This window comes from Podarcis erhardii (genome assembly GCF_964252035.2).
Source record: "Podarcis erhardii genome assembly, chromosome: 8".
NCBI lineage: Eukaryota > Metazoa > Chordata > Lepidosauria > Squamata > Lacertidae > Podarcis > Podarcis erhardii.
The window spans coordinates 33,595,107-33,613,323 of record NC_138499.1 but is presented as its reverse complement, the minus strand read 5'-3'; the positions used below and the strand labels follow the sequence as shown (position 1 = coordinate 33,613,323).

The 18,217-nt window shown below is 39.4% G+C and overlaps 1 protein-coding gene and 1 long non-coding RNA gene across 2 annotated transcripts in view; one reads left to right on the top strand and one right to left on the bottom strand.

Moving 5' to 3' along the window:
- KCNB2 (potassium voltage-gated channel subfamily B member 2) overlaps window positions 1-18,217 on the top strand; it is a 236,327-nt gene that overhangs the window by 38,528 nt on the left and 179,582 nt on the right. The gene's annotated exons all lie outside the window — the stretch shown is intronic.
- On the bottom strand, window positions 1,422-9,930 carry LOC309349188. Its single transcript, XR_014159810.1, has 3 exons — window positions 9,844-9,930; window positions 3,643-3,866; window positions 1,422-1,558 (listed from the first exon to the last, which is right to left on the bottom strand). It is a non-coding gene; the product is annotated as an uncharacterized lncRNA (long non-coding RNA).

Here is an 18,217-nt window from a genome sequence, read left to right as displayed (position 1 = left end):
TGGCCATAGCTCAAAAACCTGACCTGATTGAGTAAAACCAATGTGATTTTTGGATTCAGCACATCAGATTCGTCCTAAATCAACTGAAAAAATGCAGACAACAAATTTGTTGTTGACCAGTGTAATTCCTATTGAACTCTGAGGAATTCACTTGCAGGAAAACATACATGAATCATGTTGGCTCTACTGTAGAACTCATCCAACTTTAGGTATGTAGGAAGCAGGACAGGTGGCGAACCTGTGGTTCTCTGGAAATTGTTGGTGTATAGTTCCTATTGTCCACCTAAACAGTTAGCCATGCTGACCAGTATTGATAAGAGTAGGAGTCCAACTGTATTTAGAGGGTCATATCTGGACTAGACAATCTTTACCTGACAGTCATAAATATAGTACTGGAAAACCTGCTGCATATCTGCTTCCTTGTTGGTCCATTATTCTGCTTTGGGCTGACCTTTAATCCTGCATCTGAGAACTAATCCAGATCCCTTGGGCTGCTAACCTATTCCAATGCTTACATTAGTATAGACCCTGAACAAGCTGAGGCCATTCAAAATGCTTTCTGGGATTCAGTCCAGGTTCAAAATCATCTCCTGTAAAGGATTTGGATGATAAATTGTAGTATATGGCTTTTCTGTAATTAAAGGAGTCTTGTCCATAATCTGTCCCTGAATCTGTCTTCAATTTTCAGCCTTAACTGGACATACAATTAGTCCTTCAATAAATACTTGGATTTGGGCTGTGTGGTTTTTCATATTGTCTTTTGGAATCAGGTTTGCTGGCCTACTGACCTGGGCATCTCGCCTTGCACCTTTGAATCATTGATTAGTGCATAGATGAAATATGTTTGTCTCATAAAATCTCTCTTACAGTGTGAAAGTGGAGCAGTAGACTTATTGGGTTTTATTCTGCTTTTACTTTTTTCAAGGCACAAATGAACATGTGTGTATGTATGTATGTGGATATGTGCCAGTGTGGAGTTCGGAGGCATTCTGGGGAAAGCGAGGGAAGATAGTGGAGCAGCTGAAGACTTGCATTTCTCTTTCCAACCAGCTGTGGCATTGAAATACTGCAAAGAAGTCAAATCAGCTTTTTATGCAGCTGGTCTGTATGCACGAGTTTCCTTGCTGGCTGTTGAGTCATTATGGTGCATCTTATGTAGGAGTCATCTTATGAAGAGCACCGTTGTCTCTCTAAAAGAGCTAGAAATAGTAATTTACTGGATGCACTTATCTCTCTGGGAGTAGCGAAATAATGGACAAGGCATGACGTCTCCATAACAGGAATAAGATGGCCTAGCACCAAGGTTCTAGAACCATTAATATAAAGGTGGTTTGTCCATCTGATGCTTCTGGAGTCATGAGCACATCCAAGCTGATCTTCTCCTTCACTAGGTCTGTAAGACCCCAGCAACTGCGCCAGTGCTGATATTTTTATACTTTGCAACCCACTTTTCTTGATGACACTATTGTATCTTTCATGGATGTGTAGATGATTTAATTAATCTGAACCTTGTTATGTTCCCAGGTACTGAGAAGCAGTTACACCAGTTTATTGAGTCCTAGAGGAAAAATATCATGTCAGTTATCATCCTGAGTTTAACAGCTCTATTTTTACTCAGCATTTCAGGGTAGGGGGCAGAGTAGCATAGCTTAGGCAACAGTGAATGTGTAATGATTTGACACATTTTAGCTGAAAATGAGGAAATGCTATTAAGCATGTGGAACTGTTTGTAAATATGTAGCATACGCAGTGTTTACTGGAAGAAATTTAGAGTGTGATCCTCACACAGACAGTGAGTTTTGCTCTAACACTTTAACACAAAACACACAAAATCTGTGAAATGAACACAAAGTTTCTGATTTGTGGGTACCACATGTTCTATCTGTGTTAAGTAGGGGTTTCAGACTTTTACATTTATTAGTTCCTGCTTCTGTGTTTTTAACAGCAAGCATTAGCAGGTAATAATGTTATTTTCATGTAGTGAAAAGTATGCAGCTCAAACTCCTATTAAAATGCACAGGTGCAGACTAACTTGGTTTTTCTTATCAGTTGGCAACCCTCTGAATTCTGCATTAATTCTAGTTTATCCAGAAGGATACCCTTGTTTCAAGGAGGATGCTGAAATACCTGTTTAATCTGTTCCTGATACAAATAGCACTCTATGGATTCAAACAGCTAGTTGTTCCCAACCTTTTGGATCACATGGTCACATTTGGAAGTGACCTGGTCACTATTAAAAAATAGCTATCATGGGGTGTGGCCAGTCACAAAATGACTTCTGTGGAGCATGGCCAATCAGATCTAGTAAATATAATAATGTATCAGCATGATTTTTTCCACAGCATCACTAACTACAAAGCTTACATTGGTGTCTACATTCTGCTGTAAAGATTACATATCTGGTACATTTTAGAAATGCCATAACACAAAAGCTGTGATCCAAAGCTCCAATTCTCATGGAATTTTGTGATCCATTGGATGCCAACAAAACTACCAGCAGAGCAAAGAACACTTCTGTGGACATAGAGGTTGTTGACAGTCAGTTAAATAATGCAGAGGGAGTCCAGAGGAAGGGGGAGAATTATCTGGTGATACTTTACAGGGTAAACTGAAGAAACCAGTACATAATATGAGGAGAAATAAGCAGAGTTTTTCCTTATTTACAGGACTTGTTCAGAGGAGGATTAGATATTTCAACAACTACTCAGAGGGGAGGCTGTATCAAAACTATACAGCCAATCAAAACTTAAGTTACCTCAGCAAGGCTCTTATCATTCCGACAAGTTGCTGGGCAGCACCATATTATTATTATCAACAACAACAACAACAACAACCCACCCTTCACTCTAAGGTCTCAGGGCAGGTTACAACACTGAAGCACAATATTAAAAATAGTGTAAAACAACTTACAATCACAAAAAATAAAATTGGTCCTAAAATATATACCTCAAATGTTAAAAGCCAGGCCTGAGTCATTTAGGGCTTTAAGCCCTAGCATGAGCACCTTGCATTGGAGCCAGAAACAAACTGGCAACCAGTTCAGCTTTTTTAAAATATGTATTACATGAGCTATAAATGAAACCCCAGCCAATAATCTGGCTGCTGTATTTTGGACCAGCTGAAGTTTCCTAGTTGTCTTAAAGTCAGTGCCATGTAGAACGCATTACAATGATCCAGTATGGAATTATTCCATACTGCTAGAGCATGGAGTACAGCGACCAAGTGATCTTTGTCCAAAAGGGTTTGTAGCTGGCAAACTAGCTGGAGCTGAAAAAGGCACTTCTAGCACCAAGGCTACCTGAGCCTCTAGTGACATTGTTGAATCCAGGAGCACCCCAAAACTGCAAACCTGCTGCTTCGAGGGGAGTGCAACCCCATCCAGGGCAGGCTGCCTCCTCACCTTGCTCAGTCTAATTTTGCCTGAAGCATGCACTGTATATCAGGATGATCTCTGCAAACACTTGGAGATTTTATTTACAGAAATACATTTTGTTGTTGTTTTAAAATCAGAAACAGGGTTGCTACTTTTTCTTTTTCTCTTACTGACAGCTGCCCACAACAACCAGATACCCAGAAATTAAGCAAATAAAGCTTTCCCTGTCTTGCTTAAAAAGAAGTCAGAAGTAAAAAGCTTTTTCTTACCCAGAAAGTAATTTGTGTTCAGGGTTATATAGAATTCAGTGGTCAGTAATTGGTCAATTTCAAATCGCATTTTCTGAGGAATTCTCTGAGATAGCATTGAATTGAAATAAACAGATGGATGGGCAGGAACAAATGAACAGAAGCTGTTAGCTGCTAGATCGTTTTCTTTGGATGTCACCAGGTGTTCACCAGTGTGCCAAGATAGCAGTAGTCAGGTGCCATTCCTAGGGGAGACAGAAGTTTGGAAATAGAGATGGTAGTAAATCAAAACAAAATGTTATTCAACAGTCTCCAATCCATTAAAGGAGTTGGCAGCAACCTGCCCACCTAACAATCCATGTGGAGCAATAACTATGCTAAAAGCACATGTACACATGAGGCCTGTCACAAGATTTGAGGTTTGGCAGAGGTGAAATGGTTAATTTCTGTAGGACCCTTCTTGTCATCTAGGGAAGTTTCAGAACACCAGCCAATTTATTAGTGTTCCCAAAACCTTGCCTTGCCTTCAGAAAGGTTTAGGTGAGTCCCTGGCTCCTAGTAAAAGAGGCCTGGGGCTCTTCTCATCACTGAACTCACCCTTCCCTCCTCCATCAATGCCTGTCCATGAAAGACAGGGGGAGCCAATGTGGTACCCTCCAGAAATTGTTGGACTACAATGCCCATAATCCTTGACTACAAGTCATGATGGCTGGAGTTAATGGGAATTGTAGTCCAATATCTGATAGATAACATTTGCTGCCTCTGCTGTAAGGTGTTTGTCAATGGGCTGCTGTAATTCAGAACGCGTTCCCTGTTGGTTCCTGCTATGTCTTCCATATGAAGACAATGCTTCACTTTCTCTTTCCTTTCAATAGATGCTGCTCCTGTGCCTGATCTCTCCCCAACTTCTCTTTGTCTTTGTGTGTGTGTGTGTGTGTGTGTGTGTGTGTGTGTGTGGAGAAGGAAGAGCACATCCCACACAGCTGTGAGGCTCCGTGGAGATAAAGTTCAGTTGCGTCAAACCTCTGACAGATCCCAGCTGGAGCCAGCTTCTAACAATTTCCAATTCCTATTCACAGTTACCTGGTAATAAGTCCAGATAAAAGCGATATGGCTTGCTTTTAAGTCAAAATATGCAGTGCTGCATTGTGAGCAATATATGTAGGATTTGGCTTTGAGTGTGCTGCACTGTGTTGCAATCAGGTGGCAGGATTGTAACACACCCAGGCATCACCTTTGACAAAGTGGACTTGTATTGACCAGATGGCATGCATTTATAACCAGCGGGCAATGTGTCTTGGTTGCTAGATGTATATTGGTGCCTATGGAATTGGTTGCAAGTGTAAGTCGGTTTGGTAGCCAACTGACAGGCCAGCTCATGTGGTGGGAAAAAGGCACTAGGTTGGATCCTTAGTCTAACCTGGAGTGAGTGGGTGAGAGGGAGCCTCTCCCCGCAAACATGTCAGAATCACAGGGCTGAATGACTCAGGTTACATACCCAACAGCTATGCTAAAGCCTACTGTCATCTATATAGTTGTGGCCAACTTAATACCAAGGTCTTGTTATGTTGTTTTGTTTCTCCTAAGTTACTATGTCTTCCCAGTAGTAGCATTGTGATTTGCGGTTATTTTAATTGATTATAGTTATTCCATATGTAGAAGTTGAGTGGAGTGGTAGTTAAATCCTACTCCTATACTGGTAATGGGACAACACCCTCTGTCTTCGTGTGTGGTAAAGTACCAAGTGTCAGGCATATGGCAGACTATGCAGTACACACAACTCTGTCCTTCAACACCCAAGGCAGCTTTCTCATTCTACCTAATGGTAAGGCTGGCCCTGCCTACAATGTTTTTCTGGGGAGACAGAGGTCATAGGAGAGCTTCAAAAACCTTTTTAAACATCTCTTTAAAATGTTAGTTTGGGTCATCAACAACACAGCAACAAAATATCTTTACAGAGTTATGAGAAACAGCTTTGTCAGAAAAATGGAATCCTTTTGTAAATTAACAATGTCATAAAACAAGGTTCAGTTTGGCCAAAAGAATATTTTCCTTCAAATATGTATTGTGTAAAGTGAAAAGTGGACAGTTACTTCTTATCAACAGGATCTTAAGAGGTTCTCGGCACAGCCTGATCCCAACAGCTGCTGGGCACAGTCAGTGAAAATGTTCCAAGCCTGTTCTTGTTGCCCCTTTATGCAGTAAACAGCTAGACTTGCATGCCATACAAAGAGCAGAAGATAACGGTTGCTGTATTGCTCATATGGAAAAATGTGTGCCATTGCTGTGAAGTGTTCAACTGCTTTACACAAACATTTTTATCTGCCAGTCCTTCCAAGCTAACGGCTGGCTAGCACCTGTGGCAAACAAGCAGACAGATAGTCTGTTAGGGTTGCTGCAAGCAGAATCCCTGATCTGGACCTTGTGTATGCATTCAAACATAGCATTCTATGCATATTAAATATATCCCTTAGTGATGATGAGCTGCCTAGACTAAGGAAAAAACCTTTAGAGCTGGCAACGGCATGGATTGACTGTCTGGTATCCCCTGATTCCCAGAACCAGGATATTCTAGGTTGTTACTCAACTCCCTGGTACAGGGTTGTTGTTGATGAACACCTGGTCTTTGGTAGCTGCCAGTATATTTCTGAGTCCAATTCAAGTTGCTCACATTGATGCTTAAAACCACAAATGCCTCCTTTTCTATAGACCTTCTTGGATAATAGGATTGGCAGAGGAGACCTACTTGGCAATTCTGACACCCTCAGAAGTTTGAGGGGTGGTGGGCCAGGAGAGGGCTTTCTCTGTGCCAGCTTCTGTCATATGCTGGAGAGGCACTTCATTACCCCTAGCCATTTACAATTGAAAAGTATTTTTATGATCTACTAGAAAATAATTAATGAATGATTGCAGCTGTATTTGTGGCTGGGTTTTAATTGTCTCCTATGGTAACCCTTAAGGTGAATGGTGAGTATTAAATCTAAATAACAGTAATATATTGATGAGCATATGAAGGCCCCTGCTCTCCCTTCATACAGTTCTTTATCTTGGACCAGACAATCCTTGGACTAGAGTATTCCCTGAAATACAGGACTGTCTTCTGTAAAATGGGACATGTGACCACCCTTGTTGTTGTTTAGTTGTTTAGTCGTGTCCGACTCTTCGTGACCCCATGGACCAGAGCACGCCAGGCACTTCTGTCTTCCACTGCCTCCCGCAGTTTGGTCAAACTCATGCTGGTAGCTTCGAGAACACTGTCCAACCATCTCGTCTTCTGTCGTCCCCTTCTCCTTGTGCCCTCCATCTTTCCCAACATCAGGGTCTTTTCCAGGGAGTCTTCTCTTCTCATGAGGTGGCTCACCCTACTGACCCGCAAAGCTCCCATTTGGAGATCACTGGTGCTGGGTCATTGTGTGAGACCACAACACAGAGAACAGCTATGCTGCACTTAGTGCTTTCTTACAACCTAAGATGGAAAAATTTTATAATAAATTATTGCATCGTTAAGAGAGTTTCCATTTTAAACTTTTCCTAGCCTTCACTAAAGGCTTAGAAACCATTATGTGCTTTTGCAAATGGAATCCCTTTTATCATGCATCTTGGGAGATATATATATACTGTATATGAAGTCTGGTTTATCAGTATTCTCTGTGAGGTTAGGGCAACATGAGTTTATAGACTAAGGCAGCAACCCTATACCCATGTACCTGGACGTAAGCCCCATTGAACTTATTAGAATTTCTGGTTAGAAGCACCTCCACCTAAGTAACACAAGGAAAAGGCAAACCTTTCATACTAAGATGCATTTAAGAAGTATTTAAAGCAACTGTGGTCAAAGCAAGATAGAAATACTGTTCTTTAGAAAAGCTCTAGCGCTCTTGTAATGGTTGTCAAGCATTTAGAAGTTCATTTTGACTTTAAAATACAAGAATACTTTATTTCTACATACAAATGAAAATATGTGTATATTCTCCAAGGATACAGTTACCTTATTCTGCAAGACAAGTTCCAGTTGTTTTTATCAAAACATTACCAGAACTTAACAACGCTGCTCTAAAGTATATCAGTTTCCAAAAGGACAAAAAAGTATGTTACAACTCAATCCTATTCATGCCTACTGAGATGTGTGTCCCACTGATATCAATAGGGTCTTACTCCCTAGTATGGCTACTGTCCTATAGACAAGGTTCTTAAGGCTCCATTACATAAACAAACAATTTGTTCAGGACACATTCTAAACATAATCTTCAGAAATGGACAATCAGTTGTACTCAGCCATCCGCTTGTAATGGGATACTTCATCAGAAATATTAATTGATGGGTTAAAAAGTATGTATGCATATATATATCTGACTTTAATGCATTGCCAATGTATATTAGAGTAATATAAAGAAATTGTATTGCACATAGCAAAAGGCCTTTGCAAAAATGTACCTCAGTTTGATAATACAAATATTCTGTCAATGAGTGAACTTAATATATGTTTACAATATTTGTAAAAAATTGTCATTTAAATCCATGTCTGCAATACATCAGTGTACCAAGATACCATTCATTTAAATCATTTAACGCTTTCCTTTAAAAACTTGCATGTAATTTCCTAGTTGCTGTAGCAAATAGTAACATAGTTTAGGTCGTTATTAATTCTATTGCAATGTTTGATATAACTATGGTGAAAGAATGCCTTAAAAAAAAGTCTATGGTTCACCATACAATGTCCTCAGCATGCTTCTATCCAAAACCATTGTATTTATTCTTTTCATTCATTTAATATATTTATATTGTGCCTTTCTCTCAAGTTGGGATTCAAGGCGGCTTATAACATTAATAAACATAATATTACGGTGTACTACATTCTAACACTAACCAAAAATAGAAAATCTAGGTTAAACATATATGCAAAAATCCCTGGAAAGCTATTCGCATGAGCTGCATAATGCATGTACCTGAAGTTGGGGGGAAAGGCTCACACTTTTTTCATTTGCATATTTTAAGGTACACACCTTTTAAAATTAATACTCGAAATGTTATGTGAGAGCAAGCTGTGTGAAATGACACTTATTTCCTGCTAGTACCAGTTTCTGTTCTTTTTTTAGGAGCGTGAGAGAAAATGTCTGAGCTTACACGATGTCCATGATACCTTTGCATATTATCTTTGCCACCACATAAATCACATTTTGTAATGGGAAACCTAGAGTGACTTGCAATGGGAACTAAACCAGGGGACTATTGTTTTGGGAAGCATTACATGAACAGCCTGGCTTCTCATCCCTATTTAGGAACCGCTGGAAAGCACTGAATGTGCTAAGACTGGATATCCACCAACTTCACATACATTTGTTCCCTGATAAATGAAAGCAATGGGATGGGGTGAGATATTTGTAGAGCTGGAGACCAATATTAGTATGGTTTTTTACCCATAGAAACTAACATGTTTGGATACCAAGTTGTGGCTCTATTTATGAACCACAGACCATTCCTGAGTTTGTGAGCAACTAACTGCTGACTTTTCCTTAATGTTGCATAATGACACTTGTAATTCAGAAACTGTGTAGCTTGGCTATCACTGTACTAAATATTCAGTTAAGAAGCTTCTTGCTGACTGTTCTTTTTATTATCCATTTCAATTTAAATACATTGTAGCACCAAACTTTTTAAAGATTTACCTCTAAATTCCAAAGCAGGAATCGAATTGGGGTGCTTTTATATCTTTTACCGATTCATAACAGAAGCCCCAGATACATTTCACACCTGCACTTCTGATCATTACATTGGTAATGTATTCAATCACTTGCTTCCATAGTACAAAATACACATTGACATTCCAACAGGGACTGACAATGCAATGCCTGGAAATTTTGCCCAATTGCTAACACTCCAGTACTGAGGTCCCTAATGGATATAATCATTTCATAATTAACTCAGTCTTTTTAAGGATTAAATAATTAATATTTGCACCACATTCTGAAGATAAAGGCGGAGGTGTGAGCCTTCCATATTAGTGCTATTGGTAATTTATTCATGAGTAAAAATTCCAGCTTGACACATTGTTGGAAATGATAAATTATGACATTAATAATCTGTTATCCATAAGTATGGATAACAGATCGGAAACAAAAGCAGGGGTGGCTGAGTTGAAGGAAAATGTAGATGCAAAACTGAAGTTAAATGGAAATCTGAAGGCTAAATTGTTATTGCAGTTTTGTTAAATTTATTACAGACCTTGTGCCTGGTGATAGTGTCATTTCAACATGGTGATGGTGCCAGAAAGTGCATCCTTCTGTGATATTCATACCTAAAAATAGAGCTGAATCCTTGTTAAAGTTGCCCTTTAAATTCTTTTTCATCAACCCCCCACCCCACCAGCCACCCAACTTTGTTCTAAGCATTTAGCCAAGTGTCTGGGATCACCATAAATCAGATTACAAACTTCTGTGAACTGCAGAGCTCTCTTAAGGCTGAAGTGCATTAAGCACAAATGGGGAAACATGGATTATTATTATGACAGATTCCGTACCTTGGCTCTTCTCTGAGCTGGAAGAAAGAAGAGACTACATTTGGAACTTTGTCAGCTCTTGGCTTACAACATGGCAAAACATACTGTCAAATTTCCCCCAACTTTATCATCACAGATATCACGCCAGTTACAGCAGAGATTTAAATGGATTGTCAGATCCAATTGTACTCTTTCTTACCCCAGTTGTTAGCATGTAATGTTATTAGTGTAAAGGGTGGGGTGAAGGAAAGTGTTAATTAGCCAACATGAACACAGTTTATATTGCTAGACCAGTAAAACTATTTTATTAAAATAGTTTGCAATGTTGCAATGATATCACCAGCATTTGCAGCTGCTGAGTGTTTCAGATATCTCTACTTGCCAAAGTGGGGAAGAGGGTAAGCTCTGGGATGTTTTTGACTCTTGTTGTCTTGAAAGAATTGTATGAAAATGACGTTCTACTAGCCTAATGTTTACATCCTTTTCACTGGGAAGGAGCACGACTGCTCGACTTTCTCCTCTTCAAACAAAGCAATTAACCAATCATATTTGGAAGAAAGGGATCTTCATCTTTTTGGATAGGCTTGCAAATAGAGAACTTCTGGAAATTCTTGGAAATCACTTCCCGTTGTCATAATGACCTGAGGTCCATTCCATTAATTGGAACCATTTTGCTATCACATACTGTTCCTAGATAGTATATCATTATTTCAGGCAATTAGTTGCAGTACCAATTAACAGCTGCCCTATATCTGAGGGGAAATTATTTTCTTTCTTAAGATGTATCTTTTTGCTATCTCATTCTGAAAACCGCTGAAACCACAGCTTCTGTAAGTAGACTGACAACATAGTCGCGAAAATTGCAGTAAGAATCTACCTGATTTAGGTTACAGTATGCAAACACACATTATGGCCCACTATATGCAGAAACATAATAATTAGTATGTTCCAACTCTTTGCAGGCTGAGGCCCAGTTTTCTTTCTCTGGAATTATGAGCCTTAGAGGAACAGTTCCTACCACTTTTATTTAAAGGAGAAAATGTATGATGAGGCTAATAATGGCTCACTTCAATTCTCACAGTATAGGAGACAAATATTTTATGGAATGTGAGCAATCAGTAATGGCAACAGAGTATCAGCTACAGTAAAAAACAACAATACCCCACTACTGTTTGTTTGTTTTTTGATCTGTTATTTGCAGACAGAAGACCAGCACAACCAGAAAGCAAAGTCTTCTTGAGTGTAATTCTCAATTACAAAACACCTTTGTTTTATCCCAGCACAGGAAATTGTTTATAATCAGATCTTGTATCTTGCTTATTTGGGACAAATAACTTGTTATGCATCTGATATCTACTTTTCCATATTCAGGGAATAAATCCTTCTGAAACACAAATGACTTGGAGATACCTCTTCTTTCTGCAGTTCCAGCTGTATTATGCCAGACGGCTTGAATCTCCAGGTGGACAAGAGTGCTTTTCATATATATGTGACTGTGCATGCAGTTTGCAAGTTTTAGCCTGGGGGGAGCTGCTTACAAATTATAGCACAGACATCCTGGAGGGGGGGGCTCTCCTCCTCCTCTCCCCTCTCCCAATTAACCTGTATGCGCAAGGCCTACCCAAATGACATCCCCAGGGCCACTCATAGGTTTCAGATTTGGGCCCTGAAATCTCAGGGCTGGGATGCTCCTGACCTGGTATCTCTTCCCCTTCAGAATTGCTGAAACAGAACATACAATTTTTACATAAATTCACTAATGGTTTTTAGGTATGCTTAATTTTTTTTAAATAGTTTTTTCCTTCCTTAGCAAATGTCACCTGAAAGCATGTATTCTCTTTGGGGAAACTGGCCTTTTCAAATGACTTATTTATTAATTTAGAACATTCACTGATTTGCCTGCACCTAATTTGTGGGATCAATGGTAAAACGCTGACATTTGAATGCCATCATTTATTGTGTCCCTTCGTTCAGCATTTGCTCTGGCATTCAAAGATAGCTATAGAGCCAACACTGTGCTATAAAGGAAAACAGGAGCTATCTTATTTGAGAATATATGTGCATTTAAAAAAGTTGTTTGGGTGAAACAAGCAACTAGGCTTCCTAGGCTTTTTAACACTGCAGTCCTTTTAAACATACAAATGGAATTCACAGTATGACATTTCTGAGTATTTGCAGTCCATTCTCAATGATTCTTCTATTCTCAGGAAAGTTGCTGGGTTCTTGGATCATTGCTATGAGTATTTGGCAAACATGTGGCAAAGACAGACTGATGCTGGCTTGGTGAAGCTTCCTTGGCCAACATCCAGAATTAAGTTAGCATGACAAAAACAAAGAATTGGCCACCATCTGTTTCTGTTTTTATCTGGCTAACTAGTAGACAAAGAAGACTAAGCTAATTGGCCTTCTTCCAACAACTCATATATTCTGCTTTGCCTGTTCCTTGTGACATGTTCTTCTCTGGCACCTCACCACCATAAACTCCTCAGGCTCCACCAGCAGTATACATTTAAAGCATTAGCATATCATTTTAAACAATCATGGCTTTCCCCAAAGAATCCTGGGAACTGTAGTTTGTTAAAGGTGCTGAGAATTGCTAGGAAACAGCTTATCCCATCACAGAGCTACGGTCCTCAGAGTTGAGGTTTAACAGTCAACCCTTCCTCCCAGAGAACACTTGAAAGCGATGGGAACAAAAGTTTCAGGTCCAGGAAGGAACAATATCTCATTCTTCTCATGAACAAGAAGTCTGCTCATGAACAAGCAATCCATGATACTCCTTTATCTCCAGCTGTTGTGGTTAGGAAGCAAGAGCCTCCCTCTTGAATATTCCAGTTGCTGGAAGCAACATAGGATTCTGGCTCTTTGCCTATTCTTCTAGTTCCCTTGCTGAACTCCCTTTGATACTGATCTTGGACTGTTTCCTGACCTTGTTGATCTTGGCTTTTTGAGAATGTGCTGTACCTGGAACCCTTCTCTTCTGAGTGTTTCAGTTAAAGGCTTCATCCTCCCAGAACTGAGCCCCCATCCCCCTGAGGGCAGCCCTTGAAGTATGACAGTAGGCATGATACTGAGCCAGGCACAAGGAAAACCTAGTTTCCACAGCTTTCTGGATACCTGACCTGTCAGCATAATATCCATGCCAGACACCAGGGCAAGGGGATGGGCCTCCCTTCATTCTACTGTGGCTGGAATTGCAACCTCGAAAAGAGAATGGGTGTGGAGGAATGCATTTGGAAGTAAGTGGCCCACTAAGAGAATGGGAGGTGTCTGGAAGCTTTGAAAGCTATGTTGGGAGGGGGATCAAAACCCATTGTGATGCATATGGAATAAACCAAGCTCTTGTATGAGTTTGGCATGGGGGAATAGCTCAGTTTTTGAGCCTAGTGCTGGGCCTGACTAGGGGAGTTCCCTTCCTCCTTCGTTGTTTAGGCTACAACTGTTACTCCTTCACCCACTTATATCATTAAGGTGGCTCCTGTGATCCCTCCTTCCACCTCCACAAGGCCAAATAAATCTAATAAACACTGTAATAATAATCATGGGTGAGTTGCTGTGCTTCTTAGGGCATTGGCACCACAGGGTAAGCTTACTTGTTCTCAGTTTGTTCTTTGCTATTCCATTTGCTTGGTTGCCAAGCAACATACATTGCTAGGCATTTAGATTATGCATTGGTGCACAACATGGCTTGTGTTTTAAAAACAACCATGGACTCAAATATGGCTATTATGACCAGGAATCTGAAGACTCAGTTGGTTATGTCAGTCTTTCAGCAATAAAGTCATTTACTAACCAATGAAACAAAATCCTTGATTATGTGTAATTGGTGTTCTTGCCTGTTTTACTGACATTACAGCTAATCGTGCTCAGCAACCCTCTCCATTCAAAGGCATGTCTTTAAAACAACTCAAAATGGAGCCTGCAGGCTATGAGTAGCTGCATGACTTGTTCCCAAATATTTTTCCACACTAACTAGCATTGTCAGTTTGGGTGCATTTAATTTATATCCATCTGTAGTTATATTCATGTTGAAGCTGATGTACACATATAGTTTTTCGGTGTCTAAATTGCACTTGATTGAAAGTGGCCGTTTTCCACTTCAACTTGCATCACCTAGAACAATGTGTTTGGACAAAATACACCCCCCTCAATGTATATTTCATCTGCCCTCATTGGCAAACCTAACTACATCCTTGCTATTTTTCCTCTGGTTCCCTCTACTTTATAGTATTGCTCAGTCACTTTCACTGTGCTTCCTCTTCTAATGGCATTGCATTAATGCACAATAATAGAGTGATGAGACATTGGGAAAGCCAATAATAATGGCTGGTATATAAGTAGAATCATGAGCAATAGCTGAGCATGCCACCAACTGTTCTTGTGTAGCGGCTTAAGGAGAACCCAAGACTGAGTTATGGTAGCAAGAACAGAAATGCTTTAATGAATGGGATTGAGAACTATACATGCTGAAGTGGAGGCAGAGGGATACACTCAAACAAAGGCACACAGCTGAAATTATATTGAGACTGCTTTCTCAACAAAAGTCTTTTTGCATGCAAAAATTTGTGATATTTCCTTTTGAATAGACAGGAACATCACAACTTTGGCAGTATCATCATTAATCAACCAAGTAGGGATATAGTACTAAATATTCTTTATTGGGCAAGGTTGAAGCTTAGATGAAGAGAGGTGTCTTACATGGGAATGGAAGTCAACTTTGGTTCCATCAGTTTCTCATTCTTCCTATCTTAAATTTGATTCTCCACATTTCTGCAGCAATTTGCATTTTTTTAAAATGCCATGAATTTTTCTATTACACAATTTTGTATGCAGTTGCCTAACACAAATATTTTAAAAGCAATTTTTCTTAATATAATACATTTTTGTATGTTATTTTCACTGATAATAATTTTTAGGCACACCTACCCCTAATATATGCATCTTTGTAAACACTATTGTGTTGGAGAAATGAATTGCAATATTTGGATATTGAAGAATGGCTATGTTCCAGTTCTCATATTGTCTCAGAAAGGGTGAACTTGACAGATTCAGCTTTAAATGAGAACTGAATCAAATTTCTCTCCTAACCCTAATCTTGGAGTACACAATGACTGAGGCCTGGTCTTGACATGCACTAGAATGAGGTGGAAGAGTACTGAGGTGCTAAAATAGGCTCTGACACTTAATGTTTTATGTGTTTAATCACATTTTTATTTATTTGTTATTAAGTTTATAACCTGCCCTTCCTCCTGAAGGAGCTCAGTGTAGCAAACAACTAGTGACAAAACAATAAAAACATCTTTAAAATAATTCCAGTACAGATTCAGACTGGGAAAGATTTTAACCCAAATGGCTTGTTGTTTTTCATTAAACATTAAAACATTAAAAAACATTAAAAATTACAAACTTAAAACCAGCACAATTGGCAAAGAGTTGCCTGCTGAGCTAGTTCTCTTCCTGCTGAGCTAGTTTTCTATTTAAAGGGTGGGTTGGTTGGTTGGTTGGTTGGTTGGTTTTAATGTGAAGGAGCATTCAAAATTGAAGTCCAGCAGCTCCAGTTTGAACTGAAGTAGTCTATTCTGCCATCACATTTCCACCTTATTAGCTACAGTGTCTATAAAGACCTGAATCCTTCAAGGTGTCTTGTTTTCGGAGTGGCTTGCTTTAAGAAAGATGAAATCTTCAACTGATACATACAGGATGATCATGATGATGATAATTTTTACTGGTTTGAGGTTTTTCTTACAAACTGACATTTCCAGCATGGAAAGATTGGAACACCCTTATTTGTAATTCACTTTCATACTTGATATTTGCTATGGCTTCTTTTCTAATTGGTTTTACAATACCACTGAATGTGATTAAGAGGCATACTGTATGTAACCTTTCTTATAGTAGAAACGGAATATTCAGAAGTTATCTCCCATTGTCTTGAAAGGGGAAATGCCCTGACACTTGATATAAATACAATTTCATAAGCAAGATAAACATTGTAATGTACCTTATACTGAAATCTTAAATTACTAATAAGATTGTAATGTGGCTATGCCAATAAGGTTATCGTTTCACTGGCAATTCAACAGTGCATAATACACAATATTTACAAAAATACATATTCAGTCTAAACCTAATCAAGTGCACTAGGATTTACAATTTATTATGAACTGTTTCAGTTGAAAGCATGCAAAAGTTAAGAACGCTTTCGTCTTCCTATTTCAGGGCCCTGTATATTGTGCCTACTAGCACAGAAATTATCTAGAGGACACCATTTTAGCTATGCCTAATCAAGTGGATGTTCCTCACCCTTCACAAAAAAGGAAGCTCTTGTTTCCAGACAGGATTGAGGTGGGGCAGGGTTCACTGGACACAGGATGTAATAGAGTATGTGCTGGCTTTAGGATTGCAACTGAATAGCCTGATTCTATGGACTGGTTTAATTTAGCATCTTGTAGACAGCTTGCACGAACACTGGGTCACGTTCCAGTGCATGGAAGCATGTTCCAGTAGCTTAGCAGCTCATAAGGTTAGGCTGCCTTGGAATGTTTTCTCGATGGCTACTCCCTTCTCCCACCAGATTAATATTTTTGCATTTCCTAACTGGGAAAAGAGGAGCTGATGCAACTTCTTCATAAAGGTAAGTGTGTCTTTCTTAAACTTAAGAAAAGCAGCTTGTTCACTCCTTTAGTGAGCCACCGAAATAAACCAAGGCTGGCTGGAACACAACTCCCTATGCAAGTCTTGTTAACAGTTTGTTACAGTCTCATTGATATAAGATGTTGCTTCCATCACAGGCTTTGGTGGAGATGAAACTATTCTCACAATTTCCTTTTAGATTTTGCAGCCCCCCCCAATGCACTTTCCACATACTTCCGTCTCTATCGAAGCATGTGTGTGTTATAATAGGAAAACTATTTCCAGTGATGACAAGCATGAAAAGCAAGAGCAGGTGTAAATAAGAGTCTTGCAGGAAAACCAAGCTAGCTTGAGCAACAATTGGAGACAGGCATTTATTATTAAGCAACCTTGCAAAAACAGTGGAAAATGTACAGAAGGCAAAAGGCATCTTTCTCAATAAAAGTTGTCCCCAAGTGTTACATACCCTTACAACGTGATGTACAATTTGCAGGGGTAAGAAATATTTCAAAGACTTCTTAAAGTCCAGTGACATTTAAGGTCTGCAATTTCATTCATAGTCCTTTATGTAACTGCTGCTGGAAAATCTTAAGTGCTTAATTGAGTTCAGATATTTGTTAAAAGAATGGCCAAGGAACTTCAGGTTCTTGATTGACCCACTTCTCCCCATGGAATTTCAATGTTAGCTCTCCTTAGAACATGAACTGTCCCAGGGTACTCTTTGTACTTTAGCACACTACTGAGAATGTGAAACCAGATGTAGATGCTATGACACATGAAATGTTCTTCCAAAATCTGAGTGTCTGTTTAACCCTTTGTATTTCTGGCATGCCGTCTTCCACACCTTCTAGCAAAAAAGAAAACTTGCAAGAAATCTATGCAACTATTATGATATAGTTCTTTGAAGTCAAGCCACTGTGTGTTGTGCATTTTGAAATATATCCCATTTATAAGGTCAGATTTAAATATTTTTAAATGGATAAATAATGCATAGGCTGGTGTGTAGAGAGGGACTGAAACAGGAAGTAACCCTTTTTGCTATTTGGGCATAAAGCTGATGCACCCATTATTGTGGCTTAATATATCAAGGCACCCTTTAACTTTTCTTGCAGTGTGCAAGAACATTTCATAGAATCATAGAATCATAGAGTTGGAAGAGACCACAGGGGCCATCGAGTCCAACCCCCTGCCAAGCAGGAAACACCATCAGAGCACTCCTGACATATGGTTGTCAAGCCTCTGCTTAAAGACCTCCAAAGAAGGAGACTCCACCACACTCCTTGGCAGCAAATTCCACTGTCGAACAGCTCTTACTGTCAGGAAGTTCTTCCTAATGTTTAGGTGGAATCTTCTTTCTTGTAGTTTGGAACCATTGCTCCATGTCCGCTACTCTGGAGCAGCAGAAAACAACCTTTCTCCCTCCTCTATGTGACATCCTTTTATATATTTGAACATGGCTATTATATC